This window comes from Paroedura picta, chromosome 2 (assembly GCF_049243985.1).
Source record: "Paroedura picta isolate Pp20150507F chromosome 2, Ppicta_v3.0, whole genome shotgun sequence".
Taxonomy (NCBI): domain Eukaryota; kingdom Metazoa; phylum Chordata; class Lepidosauria; order Squamata; family Gekkonidae; genus Paroedura; species Paroedura picta.
Window position 1 is genome coordinate 57,087,248 of NC_135370.1, and position 19,749 is coordinate 57,106,996.

Genomic DNA, 19,749 nt, shown 5'->3' on the forward strand with positions numbered 1-19,749 from the left:
CAATTCTGAAGGCTGATATGACACAACAAACGTGTTTGGAAATACTCATTTTGCAATCTGGTTCACAGCATCCTAAAACAATGAAGTGCCTCTCCAGATCAATTAATAAAGTAACACATAGCTGGATCTTCTCTTCTGCATGATAACTTGAAAGCTTTTCAGTAAGTTTCTTTACCCATTCTCTGTACTTGAGTGCCATGATTTCCAAAATGCTTCTACAATGTTGCCAGCTGAGTTCCAAATAACATTTTAATTAATGTTATTTAATTAATGGACAATTGAATTCTGAAATCATGCCTTTTGAGGCTGCTACTCAAGTATGCATGGAACCATGGATGTGGTTCCCAGGCCACAATAGATAAAAAAAATTCAGATCCGGCTTTTTATCTAATCTTCAACTTGTCAGGCCCCTGGAGTATTGATCAGTGTAACTGGCAGAAGAAAGAACCTTTTCCTGTGACACCCAAACTGCATGTACAGTGGGGGGGGGGGGGGATTTGGTGCCAGGCTAATAAATGTTCATGAAGGTGACTTGGGGGGGTTCTGAGAGGCTTTAAGGGCAGACATTGCCCTTTGATAGATTCTTAAACCTTTCATTCTCTTTGGACATGGAAGTGAGGGACTAAAATAAGACTACTTTAGAAATATCAATATGAAGTATTATTGATTTAGCTTTCAATATATACACTTAGGAATGTGATTGCAACAGATGAAAGTATCTGTGTAATGTCTGGTCCTAAAAGATGCTTAATGAGTTTGGGGGGGCACTAGGGCACCAACTGAAGCATTTTCATGCAAATTTCCACTCTCAGAACTACCACACTCCAATTGTTAATTTGGGGGGGGGGGTATTTTGCAGAAAGGTGGGATTGTGTGGAGTGCAATCCCACCTTCCTGCAAAATAAAACAAAATGCCCTCATCCCTTGCCCTCCCTCTCCCTTCCTACTTCTTAAGCAGGGCTGCCGCTGCACCACCCAAGCCATGCAGACTGAGCCGCCGCTGCGCCACCTGAGTCATTGCCACTGCACTGCGCAATCTGCCGCCTTGGGTGGTGCAGCAGCAGCGCCACTGTTTAATAAGAGCTCGGGGAGGGGGAGGGAGAGGGAGGGCAGGAGTCCAAGGGGAGTGAAGAAGGGAAGGGCTGAGTGGCAGGCAGGCGGACCAGTGGGGGTGGGGGAGAAGAGCAGGAGGAATGGGGATATGACATATGAGAGGAGGAAGGGAAGGAGGCACTTGGACAGTGAGACAGCGGCGGCAGCTTGGGCAGCAGAGTTTCCTTAGCACTACTAAAGAGAACCTTAATGGCGGTTGAACTGCTGCAGGGGTGGGAATCTGCGTTCCTCGTCTGGCAGGAAATGGAGAGGGGAGGGCAGGAGCAAGGGTGGGACAACACTGAAGAGACTATCGCACGTTCCCCCCTCCATACGGTCTTTTTCCTGATTGATCGCTGGTTGCTCACCGGTGGCTTGCGTATTTTACGTTGGTAAATCCACTTTCCTGGATTTACCACATTGCAAATTAAAAATGGTGAAATTGCGAGCTGCCTACTGGACAGCCTTGGAATGTAGGCAATGACATGTGGAGGGCGCTGAATATGCCGCCAGCATGCGGAGGCTGTCCAGCCTTGATTTGAGTACCTCTTCCTTTTTATAAGTGATGGTCTTCTAAAATTACCATTACTTTCTCGGCGTATGCGTGGTTTAGTGTGTTGGAGGTGGGCCAGCCGCGCGGGTTGCACGGTCTGGCGGTGGTGGCACGGGCCGGAGTGCGGCGGGGGAGAATGGCACGGTCTTCGAGGGGGTGAGTGAGGTGTCGTGTGAGTGTGTGTGGGCGTGTGCGGGGGTAGGGTTTTGCGGGCAAGTGCGGCGGAGTGGGGGTGCTTGTAGGGGGGTGTTGGGGCGGGTAGCGAGCGCGGAGGACTGGATGTTGGGGAGTGTCGGTTGTGGCAGCGTGTTTGCGGGTGCGGGAAATGAGTTATGAAGGGGGAGATGTTTGGGGGGTAGTTCGGGGAGGGGGGTAGAACCGGCGGGCGGTGGTTAGCAGCGGGTGGTGGATGACCTGTTCCTGGTGGCTGACCTGTCACCTCCCAAAGCAGCCAGCATAACCTGTTTTTTCCATGTTGCTACACTGAGTCAGCCCATTGATCAACCAAAACCAATATTGTTTATTGTGACCAGCAGTAACTCTCCAGGGCCTCAAACAGAGGACTTTTGCAACACTTACTATCTAATGCAGTTAACTGGAGGTGTCAGGGATTGAACTCGAACCTTCAGCAGGCACAACAGAAGCTCTACCAGTGAGCCATACAGCCCTAGTCCAAGGTCATTGCTGTGGTCCCAAAACATGCTTCTGGGGATAAACAAAGGCTGCTAGGCAGCTCTAGGATTTGCCAGAAACACTATAGTTTTACCACAGAATTTCTGGAGATTCCTAGAGCTACCTTGCATCACTTTTGGGTTTCTTCTGGAAGTGCCAGTCAATGTTATTATTTTAATATATATATATATTCCAAGTACCAGTGGGTATCTCAACACTTTCCTGAGCATTAGCCCCATTGAACAAAATGAGACTTAATTCTAAAGAGACCTGCTTAGGACTGCGCTCAACTTTCTAAGACAAAACCTGCAGCCTGGCTTGCCCATCGTGAAGTCCTGCTAACCCACTATGTACTCAGTAGACACCTCTTACTTTGTTGCTTGTACTGTATAGTATACGCCTGGCAGACTCTTAGTTTACATTGCAGAAGAAAATAGTACGCTATAAACATGCATACTGTGAAGAAAACCTTTCTCGTCCAATACGGAAATCTTTGCATTTACAAAATGTACCTGAAAGAAGCCCCCGTCTGCAGTTTCTTTTTTTATTCAATATGTAGCCAAAAAATAGTGCTGTGTATGAATTTTTCAAATCAATATGAAACCTTAAAATGATGAAAAAATAATCTATTTCCCTTTCTAAATTACTACCAAGCATGCTGATACTCTGCCAGGTATTGGTAAAGCTTTTCAGGGCAGTAAATATTGTTGACATACTTTCCCTGACTTATAAATGCAGGAGAATACAGATAGTTCCCAGCCCATTTGCTTGAAATACACCTTGGTATGAACGGCCATGAGAAGCAGGAAATAAAACAAGAGCTTATCAAACTCCCCACCTGAAGATCTAGATCAGTAAAGAAGTGATTGAAACCCAGGCATATTCTTTTAAAGCAGGAGAAGGAGTGCAATATCTTACACGAGGTCAAATGTGTAAAACGAGGAAAAGAGCCACTTCTCCTTTGAATGAGGCATGCATAAATATTGATTAGATGCCATGAAGAAGCCTGGCACGAAAATTATTTTTTTTAAATTAGAAGGCTGCATTATTTAGTTTTTCACACAGCCTCCAAAATATTAGAACGGACAACATCCACCACGCTATATATAAATGATACAAAATGGAATGCTTCAGGACACTTCCTGTGGTTTCGCCAACAAATGAATCCTTAATAAAGGTCAGCTCTCTAAGGAAGTGATTTCTACAGATGCTTGAACATGCATCTCGTTCACCAGTAACAACCGTGCAGGCAATTCATCCGCAGGCTATTCATGACCTGTCTGCGGCTATTCAGCATGAACGGGCTATCCAGCAAAGTGGCATGGGGTGGGGATTTAAAGCTGGCTCCCAGTGGATTCCTACAACCGGCTCTGGGATCAGAAGCTGACTCTTGGGCAATCAGCCAGCAGTGAATTTCTGATCCCTCAGGGAACATCATCACCATAGGACACAGAAGTGAGCAGCTGGGACTCTGTTTTCTGACCTCTCCCCTCAAATTTGCTGTTTCCTAGCAAGGCTGCCCAATAGACTGCCGTCCAGGAGCTGATCCTGCAGGGAGAATTCTCCCCACACTCTCTGCGGGGGCTCTGCTGGGCATCATGGTTGAAACTGGACTGCTCAATAGAGCCTGACAAGGAATCAATCCTGTGGGGAGAACTCTTCCCACAGGCTCGGGTAGGGTTCTGTGTATGTTTGTTTCTGTAACTGGTGTGGACAATTTAAAGATGTTCTGTTTTAACTTTGTGTTCCTTTGTATTTCCTTTATTCAAGGAACTGAACCAGGAGGATTGGAATGGGAGGTGCCTGCTTGACAGTACTGCAGAGCTGTGATAGGGCAACTGCATAACTTGAAAAAAACCAGAACACCCCCCACATGTCTCACTTTTGTCCACAAATTCAAGTAGCAAACAGGGGAGAACATTCGCTGAGCTGTCTCTCATTCAAAAATATCCACCACTAAAATATAATTGCAAACCAGGGTGTAGTCTGCATGGAGCTTTTTATTCACTCACAATTCGAATAAATCTACAATTTATTTGATTTCCATTTTGATTTGGGGCGTTTTAAATTTTCCCTCTGCAACACGCATTATTGATCCACAGTGACCCTACCTTTCCCCTGAGATATCCAGGAGTGGATATAAGCCTCATTTGAAAAATCGCCATCAGTAAATGTGTAGATTTTTCCTTTTTGCAAATTAACTTCCAGCTCCATTCCTCATAGCAAAGCAGTCTTCCCTGATTGGTTCAAAGACTTTTCAGTTCCCGGTTGTAAGACTTTCTTCCCAAGATTTATTTTTGCCATCCTTTTGGAATCTGTTTTAACATGACTGTGCTCCAGAATCCCATACTCTCAAAGGAGATTTGCCGCTGCTGGCTCGGCTCCCCCCCCCCCCCCCGATTGTTAAGGAAAAGAAAGAAAGAGACAAGCAGCCTTGTGCTGCATTTGGCTTCTCCACAGACAGTCAAAAGAAATAAAGCATACCCCTTTAATGCCAGCTGGACTTCAACCCCCTCTGCCCTCCCCCCTCTGAGCTTCCCCAATCAAGTGCAGAACACATTCTGTTTCACTCCTTGAGATATAAACACATTGGAATATCAGTTGAGAAGTTACTTACCCAAGAATGTCCTTGCACACACTTCCTCATAGCAAGCCTCTGTGACTCCCCTACTTTTATCATGAGCTATACTGGATTTGTCTGTTCATTCTATCGACCATTATCTTATCTAAACCATAACCCCACATTGGAAAGGAGAACAGACCTTGTTCACAACCAGAGATTCTTGAGCTGACCTGCATCCGTCTATGCAGATTCTACTCGATGGGTCTTATTGCCAAGAAAGTGTATTTACTGTCAGCCTAAGAAAAATCTCTCATAAATCCATTGAAGTGCGTAGGTTTCTGCTTAGGGGGGCACTGTGAGAAGACAAGCTTCATAGAAATTAACATACAGAGATTCTAGGCAGGAATCCTTCCAATGGAAGAATGATGCTTCAAAAACACAGGGCTTATTTGTCAGAGGTCCAGGTTGTGCCCAAGCCAAAACAGGTTTGTGTAAAGGCTTCATCTCAAAAGAAAAAAACAAAACCTTCAGAGCTGTCTTCCTGTGACAGCCTGATTCACTAAATCGTGTGTTCTCCACAGATCAGATCATACTTCACGCTCAGCCAAATCAATCTTGGAGATCAATGAGGTGACAGATGTCACAGACAGATTGGTCACATCCTCAGATCTTACTTCCCTGTTACACATCGCCAACTGTACTGTTCAGTACAGTAATGTTATTAATCCAGATCAACATATTGTAACTTGGGCATGGCTAGGAACTGAACATGACCTCAGATGTAGCATTCCCATTTCTGTATATTCAGACTGGCCGGGGTGTCCTGACCGTTAGCCTTGGCTGATAACATTTGCCTGAGTACTGACAGCTCTAAAGAGGAATTATTCTTCCTTCTCAGTACTTTTCTTTGTGTTACAGAATAAAGACGATTCCATAAACTGAGCAATCCATAACTCAGTCCCACCTGACTTCTAAGGGCATTTATGTGTAAGGCTATAAGTAAAAGATGAAATCTTGCCCCATTGATCCTTCACTGCCTTGCTGCCCACACTGCTTTCAGTGCCTCGTTTGTCATTCTATCCACTCCCACACCCCTCAAAAAGCATCTCTCTTCTGTAGCATTTCATCTAACTGGCTACTTGATATATCAAATGTTTGTTTGTTGTAGCCGCTGATGTAGTTGTAAGTCTCGTGCCTGCTAGCTTCACACTCCCTCGAGCACATAACTCAAGGTAGCGTCCCGGTAGCAGAACTGCTGCATTCTCCTTCAAAGTGTACTGTCATAAGCCTCCTGTCTGATTAGGTAGAAAGGTCTTTTTAGGTAGAAAGATAGGTTTTGTCCCACTGTGACTCAAGAGAGGAGATGGGGTTACAGCAGCAGAAAAACTACAAATACGTTAATGAAGGACTCACCATGATGAGGGTTAGACTAGCTTCTTCCCGTTTCCCACAAATGCTTGTTTTTGGCTAGAAACAAAAGGATCCTTTGTTTTGATGCTTTTAATGTTGACTTGCTAGTTTGACATACATAAAAATAAGTCCAGATTTTTGCAACAAACAACCATCTGCTTTTGCCATATGGACACCAAATTCGATTAACTGGTATTTCAGCCCTAAAATTCCTTCTCCACATACGTGGAGATATGATTTCCTGTTCAGTCATGTTCTTCTTTAGGAAACTTCCCATCTGCCTTTTGTCTTCCCTAAATGTAGATGTTCACATATGCCATGCTCTCAAGACAGATGCTGGGTTGATTTTCAGTTTACTTGTGGACTGCAGAGTTATAAATGAGCATATTGCAGCCTTGAGTGTGAAGTCTCTTGCCTGCTGTGAGCAGATTTCAGCAATGTTAGGTACTCCGTTCCATTCAGACATTTGCTGCTTCATAAACATTTGATCTATTGGCCATTAATACATTTAATAAGTGCATCTATGGTCTTTTCTTTCCTTAAAAGGCCATTTTAATCATCAATCCAGATGAACACAGCTGCAAATCAAAAATGGATTTGTCATTTCAATCGCAAGGTAACTACAGATTAGAATATTAATGCTTGTTTATCACAGGTTTTGCTTATATATAATACTAAACAGGATGGAATATGGCCAGTCTTTACAGACATTAGATGATTTTCTGCTGTCTTGAATCTTTGGGAGCCATTTATTCTAGGATGAAAAGATTTGAAGTAGTTTTAGGAATGTGCTGTCGACATGCACTGCAAACAGACTAATTCTTAGCATTTTCTCTATCTTGGGTTATCAAATTAATACATAAGAACATGAGAACTGATCCTGCTGGATCAGACCACTGGTCCATCTAGTCCAGCATCCTATCTCACACAATGGCCATTCATTTGCTCTGGAAGGCCAACAACGGGGCATTCCCCTGATGTGGCCTCTTAGCACTGGTATTCAAAGGATAATGCCTCTGAATGTGAAGCTTTTCCTCAGTCACTAGTAGCTAGTAGCCACTGATAAACCATTCTCAATTAAATCCATCTAACCCCCTTTTAAAGCTGTGTATTCTTGTGGCCATCACATCCTCTGACAGTAAATTCCACATTTTAATCACTCTCTGTGTTAAGAAGTATTTTCTTTGGTCCATCCTGAATCTACTACCCATCATCTTCATTGGATACCCGTAAGTTCTGTTTTTTGGAAGAGGGAGAACAATTTCCCTGTGTCCACTCTCTCCACTCCATGCATAATGTTCTAAACCTCTCATGTCTCCCCTTGGCTGACTCTTTTCTAAATTGCAAAGTCCCAGACTCGTAGGCCTTCAGTCGCCCTCTTCTGTACTTTTTCTAGTACTGCAATAGATTCAAATGAGTAGCCCTGTTGGTCTGAAGTAGCACAATAAAATCAGAGTCCAGTAGCACCTTTAAGACCAACAAAGATTTATTCAAGGTGTGAGCTTTCGAGTGCAAGCACTCTTGGTCAGACTAAGATGGCCCTCATCTGACGAAGGGTGCTTGCACTTGAAAGCTCACGCCTTGAATAAATCTTTGTTGGTCTTAAAGGTGCTACTGGACTCTGATTTTATTGTAGTACTGCAATGTCCTTTTTGAGATATGGTGATCGGAACTATACAGAGTATTCCAAATGAGGGCACCCCATAGATCTATATATGAGGCATTACATCATCCGCCATTAATTCTCAATCCCTTTCTTAATAATCCCTTACACAGAATTTGACTATTTCACCACAGCATCACCCTGAACTAATATTTTCATTGAGCTATCCACTACAACCCCAAGGGCTTTTCTGCACACGATAAATATAGTGAAATGCTTACTTTGTGAAGACGCTATATTCTGGCCACTCCACATGATGTCGCAAATCTCCCGTGTCTGGCCAGAAAACTGCTCACTACATCCACCATTTTAAAGCGTAGTTGGGGAATTGCATAAAGTGGATTCCCCAAACTAAAAGTGCTTTCCCCCAGCAGACAACTAGCATACTACACGCTAAAGAAATGTATGGAGGTGAAGCACTATCTCCGCTTCCAATGTCCTGCCCTCGTACTTGCCTCCCTCTCGCTAGAAAGGAAGCGCTATTGCCGAGCTCGTCCCGCCCCTGGCCGTCAAGCAGCCAATGGGCAGCCGTTAGCATGCTCCCAAACAGCCCCTTTCCCTTTAAGAAAGGTTTTTTTTAAAAAAAAAAAACACACCCATTGCAACGAATATGTGTTGATTCGTTGCAACGGAGAGATCCATCCAGCTGGCAGCTGTGTTTGAGCTGTCATTTCATCGTTGCCACGCTCCCCCCAAGTGAAAAAAAAAATCCCCCCCCTCACGGGCTCGATTTTCGGCCGAAAACAGTGTAAAAAATAAAGGGAAAATACATCAGCAAACGGGCTTTTCTGTTGTTTGTGCTTAGTGACTGTAAAGAGACTGTAAAGAGCTTTGGGGAGGGACTGCAGCCGGGGAAGCCTCACTGGGTAAACGAAGGCTTGCCGGTGATTTGATCTCCGCTTGCTCGGAGAAAAAAAATGGTGTTCGCTTCGCCGGAAGATCAGAGGAGAGAGCCAGGGGGAGGGACTTTGTAGAAACCACAACAATGGTAACGCACAGAACTTTCCCGCTAGTGTTGCAGATTGGTTGCAGGAGTGTAGCGCTTTCCGGAGGGTGAATCCACTTTTGGGGATTTCCCTGAAAGCGCTACAAGGAAGTGCTTTTTGCGGATCGGTTTCAGGTGTGTGGCAGATTGTCAACGACGTTGTGCATAACAGCAAATCAGTAGCGTTTTCAATTGGCAACCATTGTGCGATTTTGAAGGCGTGCGAAAAGCCCCTTGAAGTTGGGATTTTTTTTTGTCACACTTCACATTTCTCAATACTGAACTTCATTTACCACATTGTCGCTCCCACACTCAGTTTATGTATATGTTCTTGGAGCTCTTCATAGCCTTGGCTTTCATTGTCCTGAATAATTATGTGTCATCTGCAAACTTGGCCACTATACTATTCAGCCCTAACTCCATTTATGAATAAATCAAATAGCATGCGCATCAATACCAGTCCTTCTAGATCCCACTGCTTTTTTCCCTCTATTGTGAAAACTGCCATCTTAGCTTACTCTTGATTTCCTGTCATGTATTCAATTTTTAATCCATAAGAGAATATGTCCTCTTATACCATGTCTGCTAAGTTTACTCAGGAGTCTTCAGTTAGGTACCTCATCAAAAGTCTTTTGAAAGTCCAGGTGTATAATATCTCCTGGGTCGCTATTGTCTACATGATAATTCACTTTCTCAAAAAATGCCAAATATTTGGTGAGGCAGGACTTCCCCTTGCAGAAGCCATGCTGATTTTCCCTCAGTAGGCTTTGTTCTTCTATGTGCCTAATAATTCTATCTTTGATTACAGTTTCTGCTAATCTGCCTGGGACAGATATTAGGCTAACTGGCCTGGAAATTCCTGATTTCCCTCTGTAACACTTTTAACAAATGAGTGGAATGTTTGCTGTACTCTGGTACAGTAGCTAAATTTAGTGATAGGCTACAGACGTGGGTTAGTAGATCAATTATGTCCTGCTTGAGTTCCCTAAGAACGCACAGGTATATGCCATCACAACCTGGAGATATATCAGCTATTAATTTCCTCAGTAAGTCCAGATCTCTCATCCCGAATTTGTCTGTTCTTCAGATTCCCCTCCTGAAAATAGCAGTTGTGGCATGGATACATGCCCTACACTTTCCATAGTGAACAGAGAAGTGAAAGGAAAAAAAAGATAATCAAAGCTCTCTGCCATCTCTCCATTTTTCTTTAGCAATCTCTTGGTTACAGGAAGGTCCAACTGCTTCCCTGGCAGGTTTCCTGCTCCAGACATATTTAAAGAAATACCCTGTCAGGGTTCCAGCTTCCTTGTGGTAATCACCTTCTCTACTCTTTTGCTGACGTGGGCCTCTCTTATCTTTCTTGCTATGAGTATATGGGGGGAAATGGAGGAGGCACTGTGATAAATGGTATAATTGCGGTATGAGAAACCAGCCACTTATGTAGGCTAACCAGATGCAGAGAAGGAAAATTATGTATGGTGCAGTTGCTTGTAAAGAGCTAAACAGAACCAAAAAACAAAACCACTATACACCCCTCTTCTGCATGGTTAGGTACAGAATCCCCTTCCTCTTTGGTATGACATCAATCTACCCATGCATTAAACTACTTGGTATCAAACCATTCTGAAGGAAACAGGTGATCTCTCTGGATAAGGTCTGATAACTTTAATCTCCCCACCCATGTTCTGTACCAAAAACAGGAACAAAAAACATAAGACATACTTATATCTCAGTGCAACAATAGGCACAACCGCTATACAGGGATCTTCAGGCACTTCTCACTGACATGGACTTCCATATGGAATTGGCTGTTAGGCCAGTCCTCCTTACTTGCACAGAGGGGGAATAGGATGGAGCATGCTGGCCCTGACATTGCTCTCGCCTACGGATGGCAATATTGGCTACCTCTATATATGTACAGCAGCCTCACATGGGCACAGCACCTATGCATAAACAAACATCAGCTGTACAGGAGCTGATGCCAGAGGTAGAGCTGGCCATCAAGTATAAAACATATGTCCTTCTTTTACGTTCCAAGAATACAGCTTACAATATAATCAAGAAAACAATTGTCAATGAAAATAGGTTCTGGTGTTGGTCTGAAGCAACAGAACAAAGTTTGAGTCCAGTGGAACCTTAAAGATCAACAAAGTTTAATTCTGGGTATGAGCTTTTGCATGTATACAACACTTACTCAGATACATTGAAATGGACTTCATCAACCATTACATATGGGGGGGGGGGGTAGTTGCCTGGAAGGTGAATAGCAGCAAATTAGCATAAAGATAATTAAAAAGTTTACAGATCTGAGAAGTGAGTAACTTAACATGGAACAATAACTGGTTACTGACTGATAAGAACCCGATATCTCTGTTAAGCCCTCAAGGTTCCATTGTCCTGAGTGTTGTAATAACTTGTAATTCAGCAATCTCCCAGTCTAGTATGTTTCAGAAATTTCTTTGCAATAAAACAGCTACTTTGAGGTCCTTCATCCTAGGAGGTTGAAATGTTCTCCTACAGGTTTCTCAATTTTGTGTTTTTTGAGATTTGTATCTATTTATCCTTGGGTGTAGGGTTTGACCAGTTTTCTCTATGTAGAGAACTGAAGGCCATTGTTGTATTTAATGGCATATGCAGCGCTAGAAGATGAGCAAGTGAATGAGCCTGAGATGGTGCAGTTGATGTTGTGAGGGCAAGTGATTGTGTTGTCTGGGGGTATATGGAAGCAAGGTTGACATCTGGGTTTATCACAAGCCTTCATCGGCCTTAAAACTTAAGCAGACACATACCATTTATGTATGTATTCACTTTTTAAAAGAAAAAGAAAAACAATAGTGTATTCCTGAATAGGGCCCTAAGCCTGCTGACTTCAACGTATTTAGAATTCTGTGCTTGTGTTTAGGATTACCCTGCAAATACATATTTTTTTTTCACTTTTACTGTTGTTCAAGACTTTTCTGTCCTGACAGAGTTATTTTCCTGGTTATTTTCCAAAAGAATTAGCTATTGTGTGGGCAGAAAAACAGAAACAAATGGCTACCTGTACTTAATGAAGAACCATTTGGGAGGTCTGAGCAAAACTTACAACGCGCAAATAAATAACATGGTGTTTATCTATTGCCAGCTTTGCCTTTGGGCCTAGTTACCTCCTGAATCTTTCCAATGAAACAACAACTGGCTACTGGCTGAAAAGCAGCCTTTCTTCTTGATACACTGTGCTGCAAATATGTGGTAAAGTGGCTATAAAGTATCCTCCAAGAAAATGTGAACCAAATTCAAGGGCCATTTATTTGGGTTTAATTCTGAGGAAAACATATTGTCACTCCGCCTCAAAGAAAGATGCTGTAAAATGACCTCCTAAATTTAGGGGAAATAGATGGAGTGTAATAACTGGGTCTCAGTTAATTAGTCTCACCATCCACAATTAAGAAGGGTAGATATATTCATCTATCTCTAAGTTTTGATTTATTTCATTCACTATGTTTCCCTTTGGAATTAAACCCAAACAAATGGTAATCATATAAACTAAACTTGTTATTCCGGACTGGTCCTTGAATTTGTCAAACATCTTCATTATGCTTTATGTTAATTTCTTGAATACCCTCTACTTATATTTATGGACTGGTAATTTCCATTTCATGGTATCTAAGGAAATGTATGTGCACATGAAAGCTTATCAGTAAACCATAAGAAATCCAAACTGACTGCTCACCCACTACCTGATTGGCTCTTATCCAGGAATGGCCTGCCCAGGTTTTATATGGTTTAGTGACTGATGATGAAGTGGTTATTGTGTGGTTAATAAAGTTTGCTACTTGAGAAGGAAGGAATGCTTTTGTCTTCTGTATTCTGCGTGTGTGTACACAGCCTGTGTGCACTTTGTGTCACAACACTGAATAAAATATTCTTTTATTTCTGGCAGTGCCTACACGCATGTCCACCTATTCCGTTGCTCCAGGCATGTCACCATTTTAAAAAAGAAAATAAATTCTTGTTCCTGGGAATAATGGGAATAATGGAGATGGAGGTGGGTGCAAGGGCAGAACAATGCAGATGACTGTAGCAGATTTGAGCCTCCATACTTTCCTTCTACTGGTTTCCTGCTGGTTGTCCACCGGTGGATTGCACTTCTTAGGGCAGTGAATCCACTTTATACAATTTCCAAAGAAGCGCTCTAAAATGGAGGATGTAGTGAGCAGTCACCTGGCCAGGTGCTGGATGTAGGAGATGTCATATGGAGGGGGCAGAATATTCAGCTTCCATTCAATGGGCATGACGCTATTTTTAACAAGTGCAGAAATTCCTTGCGGATTTGAACCTAGGTTTTCCAGATCCTAGTCAGACATTTGCCATATTGCTATGCTGGCTCTCTACTCATAAGTGGTCATTTATCCCACCTTATTTCCATACAGCTAACAAAAAAGAAAAATTTTGCAGCAGCACACAAACAAGACAATTCATTGGAGCTACCACCAAGAAAACCTCTATGAACTAACTGCTGCTGTAGAGTCAGTCCTAAGAGAGAGGAGCACAAGAATGGTATTAGAAGAACATAGCTAGTACACACACATAAAGGGTCAATGCTATCTCTATTATGTTAATCTTGATCATTCCCTCTTAGGTTGATTCTGCACAGGCGGAGAAGGCTGTGAGGGAGTTCCTATGTGAGGGCTAATCCCTGCTTCCACATGAGGCTCTTGCCTGGCTAGCCCCCTCTCAGGCCTGCCACAGATCTGGACCTCATTTGCCCCAAGCGATGGGAGCACGGAAAAATCCATGCTTCATTCTTCAAAGCAGGGGCCATTGGAGAGAACCAAAAATGCCCCATTCCACTTTGTGGCACCACAGGGCTAAATTGAGCATTCATTTTTTGTTTGGGGGTAAGATGGGATTGTAGAGCCTCTTGTGGCACAGAGTGGTAAGGCAGCCGCCTGGAAGCTTTGCCCATGAGGCTGGGAGTTCAATCCCAGCAGCCGGCTCAAGGTCGACTCAGCCTTCCATCCTTCCGAGGTTGGTAAAATGAGTACCCAGCTTGCTGGAGGGTAAACGGTCATGACTGGGGACGGCACTGGCAAACCACCCCGTATTGAGTCTGCCATGAAAACGCTAGAGGGCGTCACCCCAAGGGTCAGACATGACTCGGTGCTGGCACAGGGGATACCTTTACCTTTACCTTTTAAGATGGGATTGTGTTCTCACACAACCCCACCTTTCTGCAAAACAACCCCCCCCCCCACCTCCCCATGCAGCAGACGTGTTCTGCCATGGCTGCATCCCCTGTGGGGACACAGTTCACCGGCAGACCAGTGCACCACTGAAATAAAGCAGTGCAGCATACAGCTCTGCTGCAACACACCAGCGGCAACCCGGAGCAGCACCACTGGTATAGAATCAGCCTTAGTGAGGATGTAAAAGGCAGGCAATTTCCCTGAAAAATGCTAAGAACAAATGTGATGGAAGATAATATGACAATTGTGGGAAATGCTGAAAAGCTATGAAAACAGTGTTACTTTACATGACCCTATCCATTCTTGTGTCCTTGTATTACCTAAAGTAGACTGTCTTCTGAATTTAGAAGGGGGAATTAGTGAGTTATAGGAGATGCAGAGAGAGGGGTAACCACCTTTGTAAACCAGAGTTCTTCCCTTTAGCTCCTCAAAAACATGGCATCTGACTAAATAGTACACTTTTCCCTTTCTGTGTGAGTGCATTTACCTCCTTGGCATATTTGTATATTTAATACGTATAGATTTGGTATATATTCGTATGTCTCAAGTGCCAATATGCAGTTGCAAAGCGAGGAGGGCCTGAGTGCTAACACTTGGACTGCCTAATACTGGAGAACTGTCATACAAGTTTGTATATGCACACACTACTTGATTAACATTGCTTCCATGCATAAACTCTTGTCAATAATTATTGCTAGAGTTACTTCTTCATTCTCTGTTGATTTACATCTGATAATGAATCCAAACCCAATGGGGGATTTCTTATAATAAATTAAATGTCATGCATGACTAGAGCTAATAAAACATGCTTTATTCCATGATTAGCCCCCTGTCATGCCCATCACACCAGAGAAAAGAAATGTGCATTTTTTTTCAAGATCAAGTGACTTGTTCAGTCCCACAAGCAAGCCAAAAGAGACCCAGCATGGTGTAGTCATTAAGAGTGTCAGCTTCTAATCTGGCAAGCCGGGTTTGATTCCCCACTCCTCCACACGCAGCCAGCTGGGTGACCATGGGCCAGTCACAGCCCGGATAGTGCTGTTCTGACCAAGCAGTCCTGTCAGAGCTCTCTCAGTCCCACCTACCTCACAGGATGTCTGGTGTGGGGAGTGGAAATTGGGTAACATCTCCCTGCAAACATACATTGGCTGGTTGCAACCCCACTGGGAGATAGTTTTAGTTAGTACATCCTGTCATCAATCTATCCACCTTTCCACTAGTTTAGGTGCCTGCCCTCGAGCCCACCTCCCTCTCTCTTCACCTGGAATGGGGCTTACTTTAAAAAAAAACTGCCTGGAGCAACAAATAGGCACACAATTACCCAGGCAGAACACAAAATAAACTTTTTCCCACCAGTTTTCCCATAAAGCATGCCTCTTCCCCACCAAAAAACAAAACAAATCGCCCCCCCCCAAAAAAATTTAAGCTTCAAGGCTGTGGATTGCAAGAGAGCTTGCAGTAAAATGAATAGATGCATATGAGTTTAAATGCATGTCTCATTTTTTTTAATTAGTTCACATTGCGAAAGGTGATTGGCCGCCTGTCTTGATTCACATACACGCAGAAGAGAGGAGCGTGTATAGCATGTTCCCCTCTTCCCCCATTTCAAACAGGTGTGCGAAATGGCAGGAAGCACAATAAGTCAGCAGAGGAGCCAGCAGGTGAGGAATTCCTGGAGGTGCGGTTTTTTTAGTGTTACGACACTGCGTTGGCGTAACGCTATTTTTTTTACTGTGCGGATTTTCCCAAGGTTTTCATATTGTTATCAGCAAGTTTAGAGAGCATTTGCCAGCCAATGTTAAAACAGGAGGCTTTGGTCCATATCAAAAATACTTAGACTAGCTTGCTCCTCATATAGGCTTAGAATGCTTAATAAAAAGCCCCTAAGACTTATCTAATGGGGCCATTGATGCTGTGGGGAAGGAACGCCAACAGGACCTGGCTGGTGGGAGAGAACTCCCAGCCCTGGCATTCTCTGGCCAGTATGTATGTTGGCATGGCATCAGGGGGCGTGGCTGAGCTAGGCATCTGTTAAACAGATCGCCTGACATTGCTCAGTCTCTTTTCCCCCTCAGGGTGCTCAAAGACGTGAAACCCGCCCTCCCTCCTTGCTTATGAATTATTGGACTATTTGTTAGATGTTAGATTGTATCATTGTTTAATTGTCATAGCTGGCGAAAGTGTAGCATGGGAAAGATAAACATTGGGGTGGCTAAGCTTGCATGCTGGCCTCCCCTAGATTAGGGGACCCCTTTAAGGGGATGTGTGAATGCAGAGCCTGGTTGAAGGCTTGCATTTCCGGAGGGCAGGAGAACCCAGCAGAGGCTGACACCCGGAGGGGTCACTCCATGTTGCCTCCCCCGTTTTTCAGCCTGCCATTATGTCCAGGATTCTGGGCTGGATAGCCAATGCAACCTGTTGAGGGGCAGGCTGTGATGGGCTGCCTTGTGGTCGGCTGACCACAAGAGGGCAAGTTTCTCTTCCCATGCTTGCCACGCTCAATGTTGAATAAAGACTGTGGCCAAATATTTTACGCCAAATTATGGTTGTCAGTGTCCTCATTAGGTGGTCAATATCCCCCTGCAAGGCAAAAGATACACTTTAATATTAAAGTTTATCATGTTATAGAATACTTAAATTCCATTCAGCTGCGATTTTTAAGTTGTAATTTTGGTTCACTTTAGGAAATCAGTTATTAAGGAAATATAACAAGAATGTCGGAAGACCGACCAGGAAATGCTCGCCATTCCAGAAACAGTCTATTACAGAGGCTTTTCAGCACAGTTTAAAATAGAAGGTCATTTTGTAGTATTACAAGGTTAAGGACCATCCTACATTTATGTCATAGTACACACTGGCCTTTATAATAAATCTCATTTGTAAGAATTATATGTAATGGTATATTATTATTATTAAAATGTAATGTTTTTTTCCATAGTGGTTGTTCATTTCTGAATGATATCTAGCTTACTTAGGTTCTAAGGAAATGTTGTGGGGCAATATGTATAGCTCATGTGATCTTCAGTTGTGTTCGTAGGAATGCTGAAACCTCAACGAAGAATGAAACCAGGAGATGTGTTAGGCAAAGTCAAATTTCCCTGGAGAGCCAGCTTAGTGTAGTGGTTAGGTGTGTTAGCTTTTAATCTGGCGAGCCAGGTTTGATTCCCCGCTCCTCCCTCACATGCAGTCAGCTGGGTGACCTTGGGCTCACCACAGCACTGATAAAGCTATTCTGACCGAGCAGTGATATCAGGGCTGCCTCACCCACCTCACAGGGTTTATGTTGTGGGGAAAGGAAAGGGAAGGTGACTGTAAGCTGCTTTGAGACTCCTTCCAGTAGAGAAAAGCGGCATATAAGAACCAACTCTCCTCCTTCTCCTCTTCTCTTTCTTAAGCTGACAAAAGTCCCAGACTAATTTCTAAACTGATACACCATAACATACCCTTGATAATAAGGAACGTAAACTTTGACTGGTATCATATCTATTCTTTATGTTGTTTCAGAATGGGAAATATTGCTGTGGCTGCCGAATAGAACAAGCCTACTATTCCTGGAAGATAACCAGCCCCATAATTAATTTTCAAGCAGTGACATTTAACTGCCATCTCTGCTTTTTGGCTCCACTGCTCAGCTGGCTAGGAAATATAAATCTGCCTCTGGGCCTGGCAAAATTGGCTCTTACATGAATGCTGCATTATGTTCATCCACAATATTTGTCATCACTTCCACAGGTTTATCCTGTTATAGTCTGTCCTATTATGATCTTTTATAGACCTTATTATAGTACCGAACACAGCACTTCCTTCCTTATAGCACTGGGCTGTTTTGTTAGAACTCGTTCTTCTTCTACCAAAGAAGAGTTAGAGTTCCTGGGCTTCAGGCACAGGCCCTGCAAAGATACACAATAAAAAGTGCTGGAGATTTACTTTTTAATGAAAGCTTGGAATGCAAAAGAACCAGTAGATCATGGCAATAGATTGTTATAACATTATAATGCTAAAGTGCAATAGCAATGCCTGTTTTTTTAGCAGTAGCAAAAGTGCAATAGCAATGCCTGTGGGGAGAGGAATAGGAAGGCGACTGTAAGCCTCTTTGAGCCTCCTTTGGGTAGGGAAAAGCGGCATATAAGAACCAACTCTTCTTCTTCTTCTTTTTTGCCCGAAAAAGATGCACTGTGGTGTGGCATACAAAACTTCCTATAACCATATACAAATACATCTTACCACAAAGCTTCCATTTGGATAGTCTATTATAAGCATGAACGTCTGTGCATGGCAGTAATGACAAGGAAACAGAATTTTCACCATATGGATGCAGCCACAGTTATAAAAGATGCGTACTGTCTGTACTTCCTATGACCATGTACAAATACATCTTACTACAAAACTTCTATTTGGACAGTCTATTGTAAACACCCCTTCTGTGCTTGTACTGTAAATACTTCCTTATCCTTCTTTTTTTAAAAACTGTAACAACCCCCAAGGACTAGTTAGTTTAGCCCAGTAGGGGTATTGTCCATGTATGGAGCTTAGCAGCCAAGGAAGAGGCTGGTTGCTGAGAAGTTTGGCAAGATTTTCTGGGGTCTTATCACCTTTTAAAGCATAACTTGAAAAGTTTGTGTGTGGAAGTTAATTAGTAATGGGATTCAATCGGGCATAACTGGTTCTGTTGTCATAATTACCTTGTTATTGTAGGGTTATGTCTTTCAAGGTGTCAACTGCAGGCTGGTTACGGCACTGTCTATTTTGTTGGAACTGAATCTTTTAAAAAAAAGAGAGAGATGGATGAGAAGAATTTTGAGAAGTGAGATTTAATTCGCCACAAAGTTTTCCAAGCAGAAGCCAGTTGTTTAATCAAATTCAGAGAGACTGTTCAAATGCCTGTTTCACAGGAATATGTATGTCTGCTGTATCAGTTTTGTTGCATTGTTCTGTATGCTGGAAAGGCTGAGTTAAAGAAAATTTTATTTTAATTCAATGTGCCTTGTAAGTTCTGTTCCAAAATCAGCCCTCTAGAACCCACACAAAGTGGTTGTATCGTCACAGCAGCATCTTTTTCTCTTACATAAAAGAAAAGAGACATTCACGCACACCCCTTTGCTCTGGGTGAGAAAAAAGGCAGCAGCATCACCATTTCCCATTTGCATCTCCTCCTCCTCCACACGTAGTCTTGCTCCAGAGAGGAAAGCATCCTGCATCAAAGTTTCTATTTGCATCTTCCTGGGAAAATGTAGAAATAACTGTTCATTTTCCTTCTGCAGGGAGGTTATAATTTGGAGATGGGAATGGTGGATTGGAAAAACAGCAGAGAAAAGGATTCCCTACCAGAGCACAGCAGCCTGCTCTGAAATGCTGTAATTTTTGTATAAGCCGCCATTTTGTGAGTGGCTCCATCCAATCCCTTTTATGACGGGTAACTCTCAAAGGGGGGGGGGAATTAACTGGCTCCCTGAAACAGAATGTTTGCCTTCCCCTAACCAGGAAGGCAAATCAACATGAAGGAGAAGCAATCTCCTCTTTCATTCCTGGTCACCCAACATGTCTATGTGTGGTGTTCTTCTACAGCCACAGCAATCCAATGGG